The sequence below is a fragment of the Phocoena phocoena genome, chromosome 16 (assembly GCF_963924675.1).
Source record: "Phocoena phocoena chromosome 16, mPhoPho1.1, whole genome shotgun sequence".
Classification (NCBI taxonomy): Eukaryota; Metazoa; Chordata; class Mammalia; order Artiodactyla; family Phocoenidae; genus Phocoena; species Phocoena phocoena.
Window position 1 is genome coordinate 17,976,897 of NC_089234.1, and position 13,870 is coordinate 17,990,766.

The following is a 13,870-nucleotide window of genomic DNA, read 5'->3' on the forward strand; positions in this document are numbered from 1 at the left end:
TCAATGACTTTGTTTCTCCCCTCCTATAAATGCTGTGCAGAGCAAATGTGGGAAGGGGATACAGAAGCCAATGTACCAGTGAAGAGATGGACTTGAGGAGAGCAGGGACAGATGGAGAGAGGCGGGCTAGAGAGATGGGCCTGCTTTACGCTTGCCCAGTAGTGATGGTTTGAGTCATGTTTCATGCTCCCAGCCCAACCCCAACCCTAGCCCTAGAGAAGGTGGCTTGTCTGAGATCAAGCAACTAGTTAGTGAGAGGGCAGGTCCAGGGCCTCACCACTCACCTTCCAATTCCCAGGGCTTCTACCACACTTTAATCAGAAGACACGGCCCGTGGCTATTGCCAAAGAATAACCAGAGCTGGACAGTTGTTAAAGTGATAAAACCAGGTTTTATTCAGGAGCTATTGCAATGGGGGAAAAGAGACCTCAGTATAGAGCTGGGCTCAGCTCCAAGTACAGCATGGGCAGCTGTGGGTTTGTAGCCGAGGAGCAGAGGTGGGGGTCAGCGGATGGAAAATTACTAAGAGGAAACATCAGGGATAAGGGGGGATTCTGGCTAAAATGGCCTAAGCTGATTCCTGCTGAAGGAAGGCCAGGGGCATCAGACATCACCTAGGGGGTGGTGGAGGATGGGGAGTTTGATCAGGCATCGAGGGTAGGGAATTCTGGCCGAACCCACCTGATAGGATTCTTACTAAAACTGGACTCTACAAGGATGGAGACAGGAGCCCATCTGGGGGCCTTGTCCAGCAGAGGGCTCAAAGGAGCATAACTGAAGTTTGGTCAGGAAGTGAATCTTTGTCACTATGCAACCTATTTCTAAAAAGTCCTTTAGTCACTTTCAGCTCTTCATCCAGAAGTGGGGCTCTTTTACCCACCTCACAGGGACTTGGGGACACATAGGAGACACACACATTATTTAGATAGAAGACTACTTAGAGGATTGATCTCTGTGGTGCCTCCCTGCCTCCCAGACTTCTGAAAATACTCCCTCTCCTAGGTTTCTCATCCCAGTGCCATTCCGGACTGTGGTTACTCTTTGAGGAGAAGGTAGAGCTTGTTCACGCTGATGGTTTAGAATGGAAATGTTTGGAAATAGTCTTTGCCCTGCTAAGAAAAGGTGCCTCTCTTCAGAAAGCCAGGTGTTTATTTAATGATGCATCAAAGGCCCTTTCTGAAGCACATGAAGCCTTTTGTATTATATAAGGGAAAGAGCAAGAAATGCACATTTTCAGGAATCGTCTTTCAATTCTTCTGCCAGTGAGTAAGATGTTACAAGAAAACCTGGAACGATTACAATGGACCAACATTTCTTTGTGCTTTTCCCTACCCACGTCTGATAAGAAACAGGGTCAGTCTCTGAGGTTATGGTTTCTATTTCCTTCTCGAGCTGTGAGTTAGCCAAAGACTGAAGAACTCCAACCGCCATCAGTCGATACCCCTTTCAGGCAGTGACTGTTAGCTTTGAGCACTGTCTTAGGTACAGCCGAAAGGCAGTGCAGAACCGAGGAAAGAATGCTGGGGAGAAGAGGGAGGCTTCTCCTTTACTGACTCACTGGGTTCCCCTTTTCCTTTTGGCTGTTAGAGAGCTCAGAGCCGAATACGTGGCTTGGAATTGGCACTACCCACAGAATTTTTGAAGGGAGCTTTTCTTATTCTTGGTCGGGGCAGGGGGAGCTTTCAGGCTCCATATGTCCTTACCCTTGCTTTTCTTTCTAGCTTTTCTTCTAATTTATCCTGCATTTTATCACATATCCCGCTAAGCTGCCATAGATCTTCTTTGGAACAATGAGGGTATAGGTCACAACGACTGTGAGTTTGGGCTGGCTGTTCGTCCTCTGAAGCAGATGAAGCCGATGGTAAGTCGGCTGGGATCCCTTCCTGCCCTAAGATGCAAAGAGGCCATGAGTTTACCATAAAATTAGCAAGGTGGTATTAATGGAGTAGACAGTCTGAGAATACACTCACTCTCAAGAGCTGAAAAGTATGGCGTGAGCTGAGGACAAAAGAGCAACACCAATGTAGAGACAAGACTCAAAGGATGTTAGTGCTGGAAGGGAATCTGACGATCTGAGGGTCTTCACTATTTATTTTGCAGATGAGGAAACTGAGACCCAGAGAGAAGTGTGTTGTCTAAACTCACAAAAGTTGTAGCGGTGGTTCTGGACCCTAATCTAGGTTTGTATACATGGCAGGGCCCTCCCTTTACCCTATCCCGTCTTCAGTCAGCGTGGGCAGGAGGTCACTTAGCATAAGTTATGCAATGAGAGGTGATCTGTATTAGCGATACTGCACTGATAGATGAGACTATCCCAATGAGACCAAGCCGTGCTTGCCAGGGCTGGTTCTGGGGGTGTCGGTGTGAAACAGACCTACAGTGTGTTCAGAGACAAGAAGAAACTGTATGAAAGAGGGGAGCTATGAGCCTTCAACACAGGGGAGAGCTCGCTATGACCCTTGCGGGGTTAGTAAGGGAAGGAAGATGAATGAAGAAATAGGAGAAGGGTCTTCAGGACATTCATGTGGGCAGATTCCCCAGCCTTGACTGAAAGGATACCCAGAAAGAGCAGGAAAAGGAATGTTTCACCCTCTGCGCTCTGACTTTGTTCTTCATTGGTTATGTGTAAGCCTGGCACTTTCTGAGGGGGTGAACTGAGCGTATAAGCCTTTTGACCATCTCAGGACATAGGAACCAAGATACCCTAGGTGGCTCCCCCTTTCTCAGAGACTCTGCTGTGTGTGTGCTCCTTGCACGTACTGGCTTGGATTCTGACAGCTAATCCAGTTTGTCCGTGCCAATTTGAACTCCACTACCTCCCTGGTATAGTAAACCCCATTAGCTTGGGGGTCATCTGAACACGTAACGAGCATGCTTTTTATTCTATGAAAATAAAACCCATTATCCGAGAAGACTTTATAGAGAATAGGAGCCTTCTGGGAGCCTGAATGAAGCTGGCACAACTGATGGAGAGAAAACATTACTTTTAGCATTAGCGATTACCACCAACCACCATGCAGAAGCGGCTTCCTGTAATTAATACATTTGGAGACAAATCCCTTGGTTCCAGTGACTTTTCAGTAGAAATGTCAGCTTTTGTCATTTTCTTCCTGATGTGTAGCATCTCTAATTACTAAGTATTTTGAAGCTGAAAACTCCAGATGCTCTTTGGGAGTACAACTTTAAAGATGATTTTGATGAGATTCCAATGTTACTTATCCTACGTGATTGGCCTCTTCTTGACGAAATTTCCAAGATGAAGTGGAAACAGAAGTCAGAGTAAAGCAGCTTGTGCTGATCAAAATCTTTATCTAGCGGCAGTATAACTTGATATTCCTGGTGCTGCCTTGGTCCAGAGACGAGGCTTCTGGAGAATTTAAGTCATTTTTCACAACGTTTTTCTTTATTTGCATTTTTCATATTTTAAAAGCATGGGAGAGCTTTGGTATAGTTGTCAGAGATGTAACTGATCAGTTTTAAAGTAGACAGCTTTTTTAGCTCCTAATGCTGCCAGCTAGTTCACTTGGAATCTACAGAATAAACGAACTAACGAAAAACATCACAATGAAGGTAGAATCTTAATCTCACATTTTAATTTATATGGGAGATCTCATCTTTTGTCTTTGAAAAGGATAACGTTATCAGCAGAAATATGATCCATCAATAGGTTTGTCCTGAAAATGAAATTCCCAGTGGTGAACTGCATGCGGTAGAAGGAGAACACTCATCCAGTTGTTTTCTAACTAGTGCCCTTTGTAGCAAGCGGCTGATTTCAGGGGATGACATGCTGGAGAAGTCCATGAGTGACTGCAGGAATGTAGGGGTGAATCAGGCCAATGCCCTTGTCTGGGGACACCTAAACAGGTGTACTTGGAAAACACCTGAGCGATGCCAACTCCTTAGGGGCAGATACCTTTAATTCTGCCTGAACCACAGAGAGGATTAATGCCATTGGAAATGGAAATGGTTTCATTTGATGCGTTTCTGAAGCTTTCACTTGTTAGCATTCTGGGTGAACCTTGTAGATAAAAAGCTCTTAGTGAGAAAACAGAAAAGCTGTTGTTATGCTACCTTTAAAACTTTTTGTTTCAATTCAGAGATTTAAAATGCCCTCATGTTTCCACCCCTCGGTTTGTTTCACTTCTATTCTTGCTGAAAGGAATAGCTGTTAAAAGGTAAGAAATAAATCAGTGGGTAATTTCTTTTCTTAAGCGTCTGGCAGTTTCCTTAATGTCGATAAGAAATGTATTGTTTTAAAAAGAGATTTTGAGTATGGTTTTGCTTTTGGATTTGGAGAAGGTTTTACAAATAGTTTAATCAAATTTTCATTTTTATAGGTGAGCAAAGTGTCTTTTCCAAGGTCACACGGCTAGATGGTCGTGGTGCTGGGTTCACTCGTGTCCAGCCCATGAACCCATTGGCTCATGAACATTAGTCATAAATAATATTCATGGTTGTTTGTGGTCATATCCCCCCTCATACCCTCTTTGCCATTCCCTCAGCCTCCTTTACCAATTCCTGACCTTCTCGCTTCTGTTTCCATCTCTATCCGGTTCTGTGATCTCCCTGCCCCAATCTTGCCTCTGGCCTCTGATTTTGGGACATCTGCTCTGGTCTTGGAAATTTGATACTTGCCTTCCCTCTGATCCTCAGTGCCTGTGTTGCCTCACCTAGGGCCACTCAGCTCCAATTCCAGCCCCGCAGAACCTAAGCCTAACCTAGATCTACCTGGTTGCCCGATTCCAGTGGTCAGTTCCTTCCATTACCCCGCTTAATTTGGTTGGAGTGCACTTAACTGGTAGCTGCTGAGGCTTTTCAGCCTGCAAAAGACATTTCCCCCTTTCCCTCTCATGTTCTGGCATCCTTCACGACCTGTTATTTGTTCTTTGGAAATTTGATGAGAACGGGCTGTGAGCAGGCCTGTTCTGAGGGAAAAATCACCTTAAGACTTAGCTGCTAAAACGTTCATGTATTAAAATCCTCCCTGCAAACGTACAATTTTAAAGGACTTCTGAAAATTCCTTTATCCCAAAGAGTGATGTTGGTGATGAAAATTTCACGGAGTGGGGAAAATTAGTGATTGAATGTGTCAGATTTGAGCCATCGGAGACACCCACCACACTTAACACAACTCTTCCCTTATGCTTAGGAGCAATGATTGTTTTAAGTTTTGAACTTGCAGTGAGAAGACCTGGGTTTGGGTCTTGCCTCTGCTCCCCACAGAGCCTTGGGCAGGTCTCTAAGCTCTTCTGAGTGTACCTCTTCACGTTTGTGAAATAGAGATAAAGTACTTGCTTTGCTTTTTGCTCTCGTGAAAGGGTGGTTGAGAAGATAAAATAGATCTAATCCCTCATCACTTGACGGCCAAGACAGTGAGCTCTTGTTTCTTCTCCTTCCCTGGCCACTCGGTCCTTCCTCTTAGTTCTCTTTTTCTACTTTTTACATATGGTGTGCTGCAATAATCGATACTCAGGAATAATGATCCTCTCCCATGGCCTTTGAGAAACTTCCTCTAGCAGATGACCATCCATTCATATTTCCAGCCCCAACTTCTCTCCTAAGCTTCATATCTTGGCTTTTGGAACTTGGATGTATTACAGGCATGTCTCATTCAAAATATCCCTGGCTGCGCTTATATTGTCTCTTTGTCCACCATCAATTTGATGATGCCCTTATATATATGGAAACTTATTGTAGAAACTGGCTCATGTGATTACAGAGACCAAGAAGTTTCACAATCTCTTGTTTGCAAGCTGGAGAAGCAGAAAAGCCAGTGGTGTAAATCAGTCTGAATCTGAAGGCCTGAGAACCAGAATTGCGGATCCTAAGGGCAGGGGGTGATGGATATCCCAGCTTAGGCAGAGACAGCAAATTTGCCTTTCCTCTGCATTTTTGTTCTATTCAGGCCCTCAGCGGATAGGATGATGCCTACCTGTACACTATAGTGATTTATTGATAAAGATTTAGAGCGGGGTAGAAGTGGTACTTATGTATTAGTTCATTGACCAATCAATGTACAAAGATTCATCATAGTGTCCAGACATCACCTCTTCATGTTCAGGTCCATAAACTATTTCTTCATGTTCTTTCCTGTTGAATGAACCATTTCTGGCAAATTTCATAACTCCCACTGAGAGAAAAAGGTTATTACTCAAAATGCCATAGTTCTTTAGCAGCTGTTTGAATTAAGCCAGTATGGAACGTCTGACCTCTGCAACTCCCTAATGCTAGTTATTTAATGTTATATCATTATTCATGATACTGCATAATCCATAATGTCACCTGTGACAGTTGGCTTCCAGTGATTTTCTCAGATTTTTACTGTGCTTTGTTGATGACCACAAATTAAAGTCGTACCTAGAGTATACAGAAAAATGAGAATGGTAATTCATTTTCTAGTCATGTTAAGTTCACTTTTCAGAATTATTATAAGCAGAACAACACAACTTGCAATTTTGTCTTGTCTTGAACTCTCCAGAATATCATCACCGCATTCCTAGAATGTGATCTCTTTCAACATTGACTGTGTCCCATCATGGGAAGGATAGGTGAGGAACCATTGGTGGACTGAAAGAAGTGGTCCCATTTGTGCAAGAAATGTCCATTTCTTGTCTAGCATGACTGCAGAGACCCAAGAGTGTAAAGCATCACTCCATCAGTCAGAGCAAGAGAGGAGTTTGAGAAAAGTCTTGGAGGCAAACTCTTCAGGGCTCGGTGTATGGCTGGCTGGGTGGTGAGGGGGAGGGAAGAGAGGGGTCCAGGAGGACCAGTGTTTACCTTGGATGACAGGGTTTGTTGTGCTATGGGGAGCACAATAAGAGGAACAGCTGTTAGAGGACTTTCGACCTGTGGCATCTGAGATGCCTGCGGGATTTTCAGTTCGTTTCCAAGTTGACCTTCAAATGTAGGCTGCATGTGGGGAAGGGATGGTAATTGGAGGTTCAATCCTGTGACTTCCACGGCTCCCTCAAACTCGGCTACTGCTAAGAAATTTGTTTCCCATTAAATTCCTCAGCAAAAGACAGAAAAGAAAAGAAAAGAAAAAATTTACCCCACAGTTCTTTGTAAACTCTCATCACGCTCTTGTGGCTAATCCAAGATTAAGATTTTTCTTTCCTTCTATCCACCTGTGTGCGTTTTTTCAAATGCTTTTTTAGAGGGAAACGTGGCACTAAAGCCAATTTAGTCCCTTAGAATTCCTCAGTATTTTCATTAGCAAATGGGAAATTCTGCTTTTGGCCAGAGGCGATTATTTTAATTTCCCAAACGCATAATAATTCTGCCTGTTACATCGAGGATGGAATTCCTGATGAAAAGGCTGAGTTCCCATCCTGCCTCCATAGAAATGCTCCTCACTTGTTCTCAACAGATCACATAACTCAGTGTGAAAGGGCAACGGATTAGTTAGGGTTGCAAAATCATATCAAAAGAAAAATCATCTTTAAGGAACAAAAAGATAACTACGAGACAGAAGGGTTTTACTAAAATCACATACACACATGTTTTTGCTTTCAAATAAAAGTAAAAGGAACATCTGCTATCGCAGAAGTAGAGATGGAGAATGTAAACTTCGTTAGAGTGAAAAAGATAACAGGGAAAATTGAAACTCAAGGGAGGGGGCATAAGAGTGTTGCCCTAGATAAACGTGCATTGACCACAGTGTGGATAAGGTGCTGTGTTAGTTACCAAGGAGCAGTGAGGCCACATCATGGGATAGAGTCCCCTCCCCGTCGGTTGCACTTTGTCTTGGTCACAGCCATTTGTATCCCTTGTTCATATCTTTGCCTATATTATTTTACACTCGGTTGTTTATAATTTTTATTAACTTGTAAGAGCTCTTTTTATATTAGGAATATTGAATCCTTGATAGTTGTGAATTATACATATATATATGTTTCTATATGTATAGTAAATATTCTCTGGTCTTCTAAGTTTTTACAGTGTCATCTACTGACAGGAAATTTAATTTGTAAAATATGACATGTCAGTTTTTTTCTTTTATGACTTTTGTCATGCTGAGGAAGGTTCTGCCCATCCAAGTATTATAAAAACTATTTTTCTGTAGTGTCTCCTAAGGCTTTACTAGATCTCCCTTTTTCCAGTTAGCTTTTTAAATAAACTTGTTATTGAGGTGTGATACACATAGAGAAAAATATACAAATCGTAAGTGTAAGCTTGAATTGTCTCTGGTTAACTTTTTTCTCAAGTTTTTAAAATAATACTTTTTAAAAATGTAACAAAGTTATAATACACATAATTTACTCATTGAAGTATACCATTCAATGGTTTTAATGCATTTATAGGGTTGTCAAACCATCGCTACAATCAATTTTAGAACCATTTTATCATCCCAAGGAGAAAGCCCTGATCCCTTAACAGTCATTCCCCATTTCCCACCAACCCCTGAGGCCCTGGCCACCACTGGTCTATTTTCTGTCTCTCTAGAATTGCCTGTTCACTCCAGTTAGCTTTTAATCCATCTGGAATCTATTTTTATGGGTGGTGTAGAGTTGTGACTTTTTTTTCTCAAGGGGAACAAGCATTGTCAATAATAATCCGAGTAAACAAATGAATTACTAAACAGACCAGAGAATTACAGGAGTTCAGAAGCAAGAGCAAACCACTCGTGAGCTCATGGCCAGAGAAGGCAACGTGGAGTAGACAGAGTTGAGACGTGAACGGAATTGGGAAAGATTCAAACGGGAAGGAGGGAAGAGCAGTGGCAAGGGGAAAGGTGCAGACGAAGCCACCAAGATCTCAGAATAAGGCAAGGAGTCCAGTCTCTCTGAAGCAGTTAATATGTGGAAGAAATAATTGCCTGGAAGTTGGAAAAGGTAGCCTGGGCCCAGGCTGTGCAAGCCCTTAAACACTAGTCGGAGACTTTTACGTTACATAAAGCGCCGCGTTAGCACACGGTGTTTGTTTTTCTCTTTCTGACTTACTTCACTCTGTATGACAGACTGATTCACTTTGTTATACAGCAGAAACTAACAAAACATTGTAAAGCAATTATACTCCAATAAAGATGTTAAAAAAAATAAAATTAATTTATATAAAAAAGCATTGTGAAGGTTTTTGTGATGGGAGTGAAGCAGTGGACAGATTAGAGAATATGAAGAAGTTTTGAACTTTCTCTGTACACATTGAAGAATCGGCAGTAGCCTCTCCTGGTCCCCTTGCCTCTCCTTGTGGGGCCCTTGGTGGTTGAGAAACCTTTTTCACTGAATCTGTATCCCTTTGTTCTTCATTTGTATTTAGGGGAGAGGGAGGACATGCTGTGTCTGGCTCTGTGATTCGGGGGTTTCTGGCCTAGGAGGTAAGTTGTATAGTGAATGGCAGACTCAGGAACTAAGAGTAACAGCTGACATTTGTCAAGCACTGATTCTGTGCCAGGTCCTGTTGTAAACGCCGTACATGTCCAGTTGCATCCTTTCATCAGTTCTAAGAGATAGTTGCTATGGTAATCAGCCCCTTCTACAAATGAGGGAACCAAGGTCCAGCCATTCAGTGACTTGTCCACAGCCCCACAGCCATAAGGGAGAAACCAGGATAGGAACCCAGCGGGATCTCTTTCTCTTTCTCTCTCCCTCCGGCGGAAGCAGCCAGGAAGGAGCTGAGGCCTGCCAAAAGCCAGGTAAGTGAGTCTACAAGTGGATTCCCCAGCTCCAGTCAAGCCTGGAAGGGACTGGAGACCCAGCCAGCAGCCCAGCTGGCCTGCAGACTGGGAGACACCCTGAGTTAGACCACCCCACTAAATCGCTGCTGTACTTCTGACCCTCTGAAACTGTGTGAGATAAGAAATCTGATTGTTTCAACCTGTTACATTTGGGGGATAATTTTTTGCACAGCAATAGGTAACTAATTCAGGCATACCTCATTTTATTGGGCTTTGAAGACATTGCCTCTTTTACATATTAAAGGTTTGTGGCAGCCCTGCGTCGTCGAGTGAGCCTATCGGCTCACTCCAGTTTTCCAACAACATTTGCTCACTTTGCATCTCTGTGTCACATTTTGGTAATTCTTGCAATGTTCCACACTTTTTCGTTATTATATTTGTGTGGTGATTTATGATCAATGATCTTTGATGTTACTATTACAGAAATGTAATGAAGGCTCATTGAAGGCTCAGGTGATGGTTAGCATTTTTTAGCAATAAATTATTTTTTCAATTACAGTATGTACATTGTTGTTTTTAGATATAAAGCTATTGCACATAATGCTATTGTAGTTGAACGGCTACAGTGTGGTGTAAATGGAACTTTTATATGCACTGGGAAACCAAAAAATTTGTGTGACTCTCTGAGATATTTATTGCTGTGGTCTGGAACTGAATCTGTAGTATCTCCAAGGTATTTCTGTACAGCCCCCGAAAATTGCTTACATAAAAGGAAATTTAATATATCAGGGGACTCTGAGAACTGAATATCAGGAAATAGGTGGGCCTCCCCAGAAGTAGAAAGTTGTCACTCCGCAATGTCAGTCAGCCAGTCTCTCTGGCTTTTTGGTGCAGTCTGGCCTCATGTGTCTGCTGCATTCAGTTTCCTGTCTCTCATTCTGTATATTGATTTCTCTCTGTTCTTGTTTGTGTGTGGTGTGGGGTTACTGTGGGCTATAGCTACCCTGACTCCTTGTGTTCATACTCCGTGCCTGAAACATTCTCTGGAGAAAATCTAATCAGCCCAGCTTGAGTCAGATTGTCTATTGTGACAATCAGCTGTGACCAGGGACTGAGGGTTTCCTTTGCCCAGGCTGAGAAATGGGCAGATTATACTAAAACTAGACATTGCGTGACAGGTAAATTGATTACCATTTTCCCAGTCCACTAACACGTTCTTTATTCACAACAATGCAATAAATTAGGACATTGATTTCAGTCTTTTTTTTAAAAGGCACAATCCCCTTAAGAGGTAAATAGTCGCCCTTGATTTATCTGATTGCTCAGTTCATTTTCTCATTTTCAGCATTCACGAAGGAGGAATACACCTGCAATTTTATGCACCGATTACTATGTTGTATAATGCTGCTGTCAAAGGGAACTGGTTTCCTGGGGGAGAAGCCCCCTTTGTGTTGGTGCTTAATTTAGCAAAATATGAAGAAGTTAGTAAAAAGTTCATGGCTTGGAAGGCAAGATAACACAGTCGACAGAGCAAGGGTATTACGGTCAGATGGGCCTAAATCTTCACTCTGATTTTATAACCGAGTGATGATGGACCTCTTTGAGACTCAGTCTCTTTTCAGTAGAATGGACATAATCATTATCTTATAGGTTCTTGTGAGAAGCAGATGCATTGTCACATGTAACGTGCCTAACACAGTTCCTGACACATATTAGAAGCTCAATAAAAGCTAGGTCATTACTATGTGTGACAAACATTTTTCAGTCAAAAATAAGATTTATAGATCTATTTAAGTATTCATTGCATCCATGGGGAAATGGTAAGAGTATTCAATGCCTGCTATGTTTGCCCTCAAGATTTAGAGTTGGTTTTGAGAAGAATAAGTGAGACACACGTTCCACCTCCAGCTTGGTAATTAATTTTTGTGATTCTATGAAATAGCAGGTCAGGTTGGAACACCTCCCATTGGAGAGCTGTGCCCTGGGTCAGACACAGTGTAATGGAGTGGGCAAGGAGACTTGGGGCTGAGTAAGTCCCAGCTAGGACGTGAAGGCCTTTTCTCCAGTTGCTTATCTAAATGCAAATTCTACTTGTCCTTCTAGGGGACTTTTAAATGCCACCTCTAGCATAAGCCCTCGCAGCTTCTCCCCAGTGTGCCCTTCCTCCTCTGGTGGTTACATTTCCTCCACGTCTGTGTGGCATTTTCATTCAACACATGTCTAGCCCTACTGTGTGTCAGGCACTGCTGGCTATTGAGGCAATGGTGATGAGCTGGAGTGGCTGGCTTCCGGCTCTCCTACACATGCAGTTGCTGGCATTCTCCCCCTCACTCCCCCGGACTGCTGGGGGGCGCCTTTCGTCAGTTGCCCCTGCAGGTTCTCCTCCAGATCCTTGCTCCTGGTGCCAAAAAGAAGTGGTTCTCTAGGACTTCTTTCTGCTTTTCTTTGCAGGCAATTGCATGGCACCAGCAATAAAGGTTTAGAAGGGAACTTGCTGTATTATAGTAAAAAATATAAAGGTTTGGGGGTCAGTTTGAATCCTCGCCTGAGCACATCTCAACTGTAAAAATGTGGGCGTTTTAGGGAATCTTTATAATTCAGTGTCCTCATCTGTAAAAGGAGATGATTACCCCTACCTTGACAGATAATTGTAAGACTTAGAAATCGTAGCACAGAGGTGATAACGAGTAAGTATTCAATAATTATCACTAGTAGATTTCACTTTATTTAGTCAGGTCATTCTGTTTAGCCAGGTATTTACAGACAGCTGACTTTGTCCCACCACAGGCCATGTTTTAGACACAAAAGGTACAGCAATGAACAAAGAAGGCACAGTCCCTGGTCATATAGAGTTTATATCCTAAGTGCTGGGAGACAGACAATAAACAGATCTATGTTATGTGGAGGAAGAAAGAAAGAAGGCAGTATGGAATTAGGGAGAAAGGAAAGAGATGGAGTTGGTATTTTATAGAGAGCTCTCAGGGACGGCCTCTCAGACAGGCTAGCATTTGAACAAATGCTGGAATGAACTGAAGGAGTAACCCAGGTCCTTGTAGATTATATCTGTTTCAAGGTTAAGTGCCGAGACCCTGGAATGGAAACATGCTTGGAGTTTGAGGAAGGTAGTGGGGCCAGGGTGGAGTGGGAGAGAGCAGACGTGGAGGTGGGAAGAGGGGGAAAAGGGGAGAAGGGGAGGGAGATGGAGAGCTGGGGGGACCATTATCAACCATCTCATCTAGAGCCTGTGGAAGAAAAACCAATCCAGACTCAGTAAGGAGAGACTTATTCAAAAGGAATATTACAAAGCAGAAAGGGACAATCGCAGTAGGGAAATTGTTGTGACCATTAAACCTACAAGTGTCTCAAATTAGGCAAAAAGGGGTTTTCTGTTCTAGAGGAGTACCCAAGGCTACAGGGAGCCAGGTGTGGGTGAGTGGGAGCAAAGGATGTTGTGATCAGAGAATGTGACCCTGAGGCCAGCCTGTTCTCTGGGGGCGGGGCGATGGGCAGGCTCTGTCCTAATTCCTGTTGAGGGTGGACAGGAGTTCAGGGGCCTGGAGGAGTGAGGGAAGCAGAACCAAACCTTGGTTCGTAAGCATTTTTGCTCTGATCAGTGGAGATAAGCAGGTTATTTATGAGGCAAAGAATAGAAATTTGGAGGGTTTGTGCCTGTCTTTGCCATAGGTAAACAGGGACAGGGGGGCACTCATGAGTCTTTTCTGAGTCACAGGGGAAGGGCTGTTCTCTGAAGTAAGCTGATTTCTGGAACACAAAGGGCCGTTTCTTAATTTTCACCGTTTTGTAGGATCACAGGGCTCAGGGAAAATTCAACGTTGTCAGGCCGTTAGACTTTTTTTCTGAGTGAGAGATGAAGTGAAGGCCATGTGACTAATCAAAGCATGACCTGTGGTTTTGGAATTTCAGCCTAAAAGACTCCACTCAAATAGTGCCCTCCTGTCACTCCTGGGTCCCCAGTCTCTGGCTCCTCTTCCCGCCAGTCTGTGACGCTCGCTCCACTAGGGCAACCAATAAACTTCACGCCACCGGAGTCGCACTGTACGTTGATCAACCTGTGTCACCGCAAGATTTGGGAGCACCTTGCAGAGAACGTAACACTTTGCCTGCTGTCCGTTCAGTTACCAAAATGCTGTAAAATGAGCGTGTATTCTGATTTACCTTAGAATCCACCCAGACTCTTTCCCCAAATAATCACATAATCCACCAAATTCAAGCTCTGGTGCATTAATACGGGGA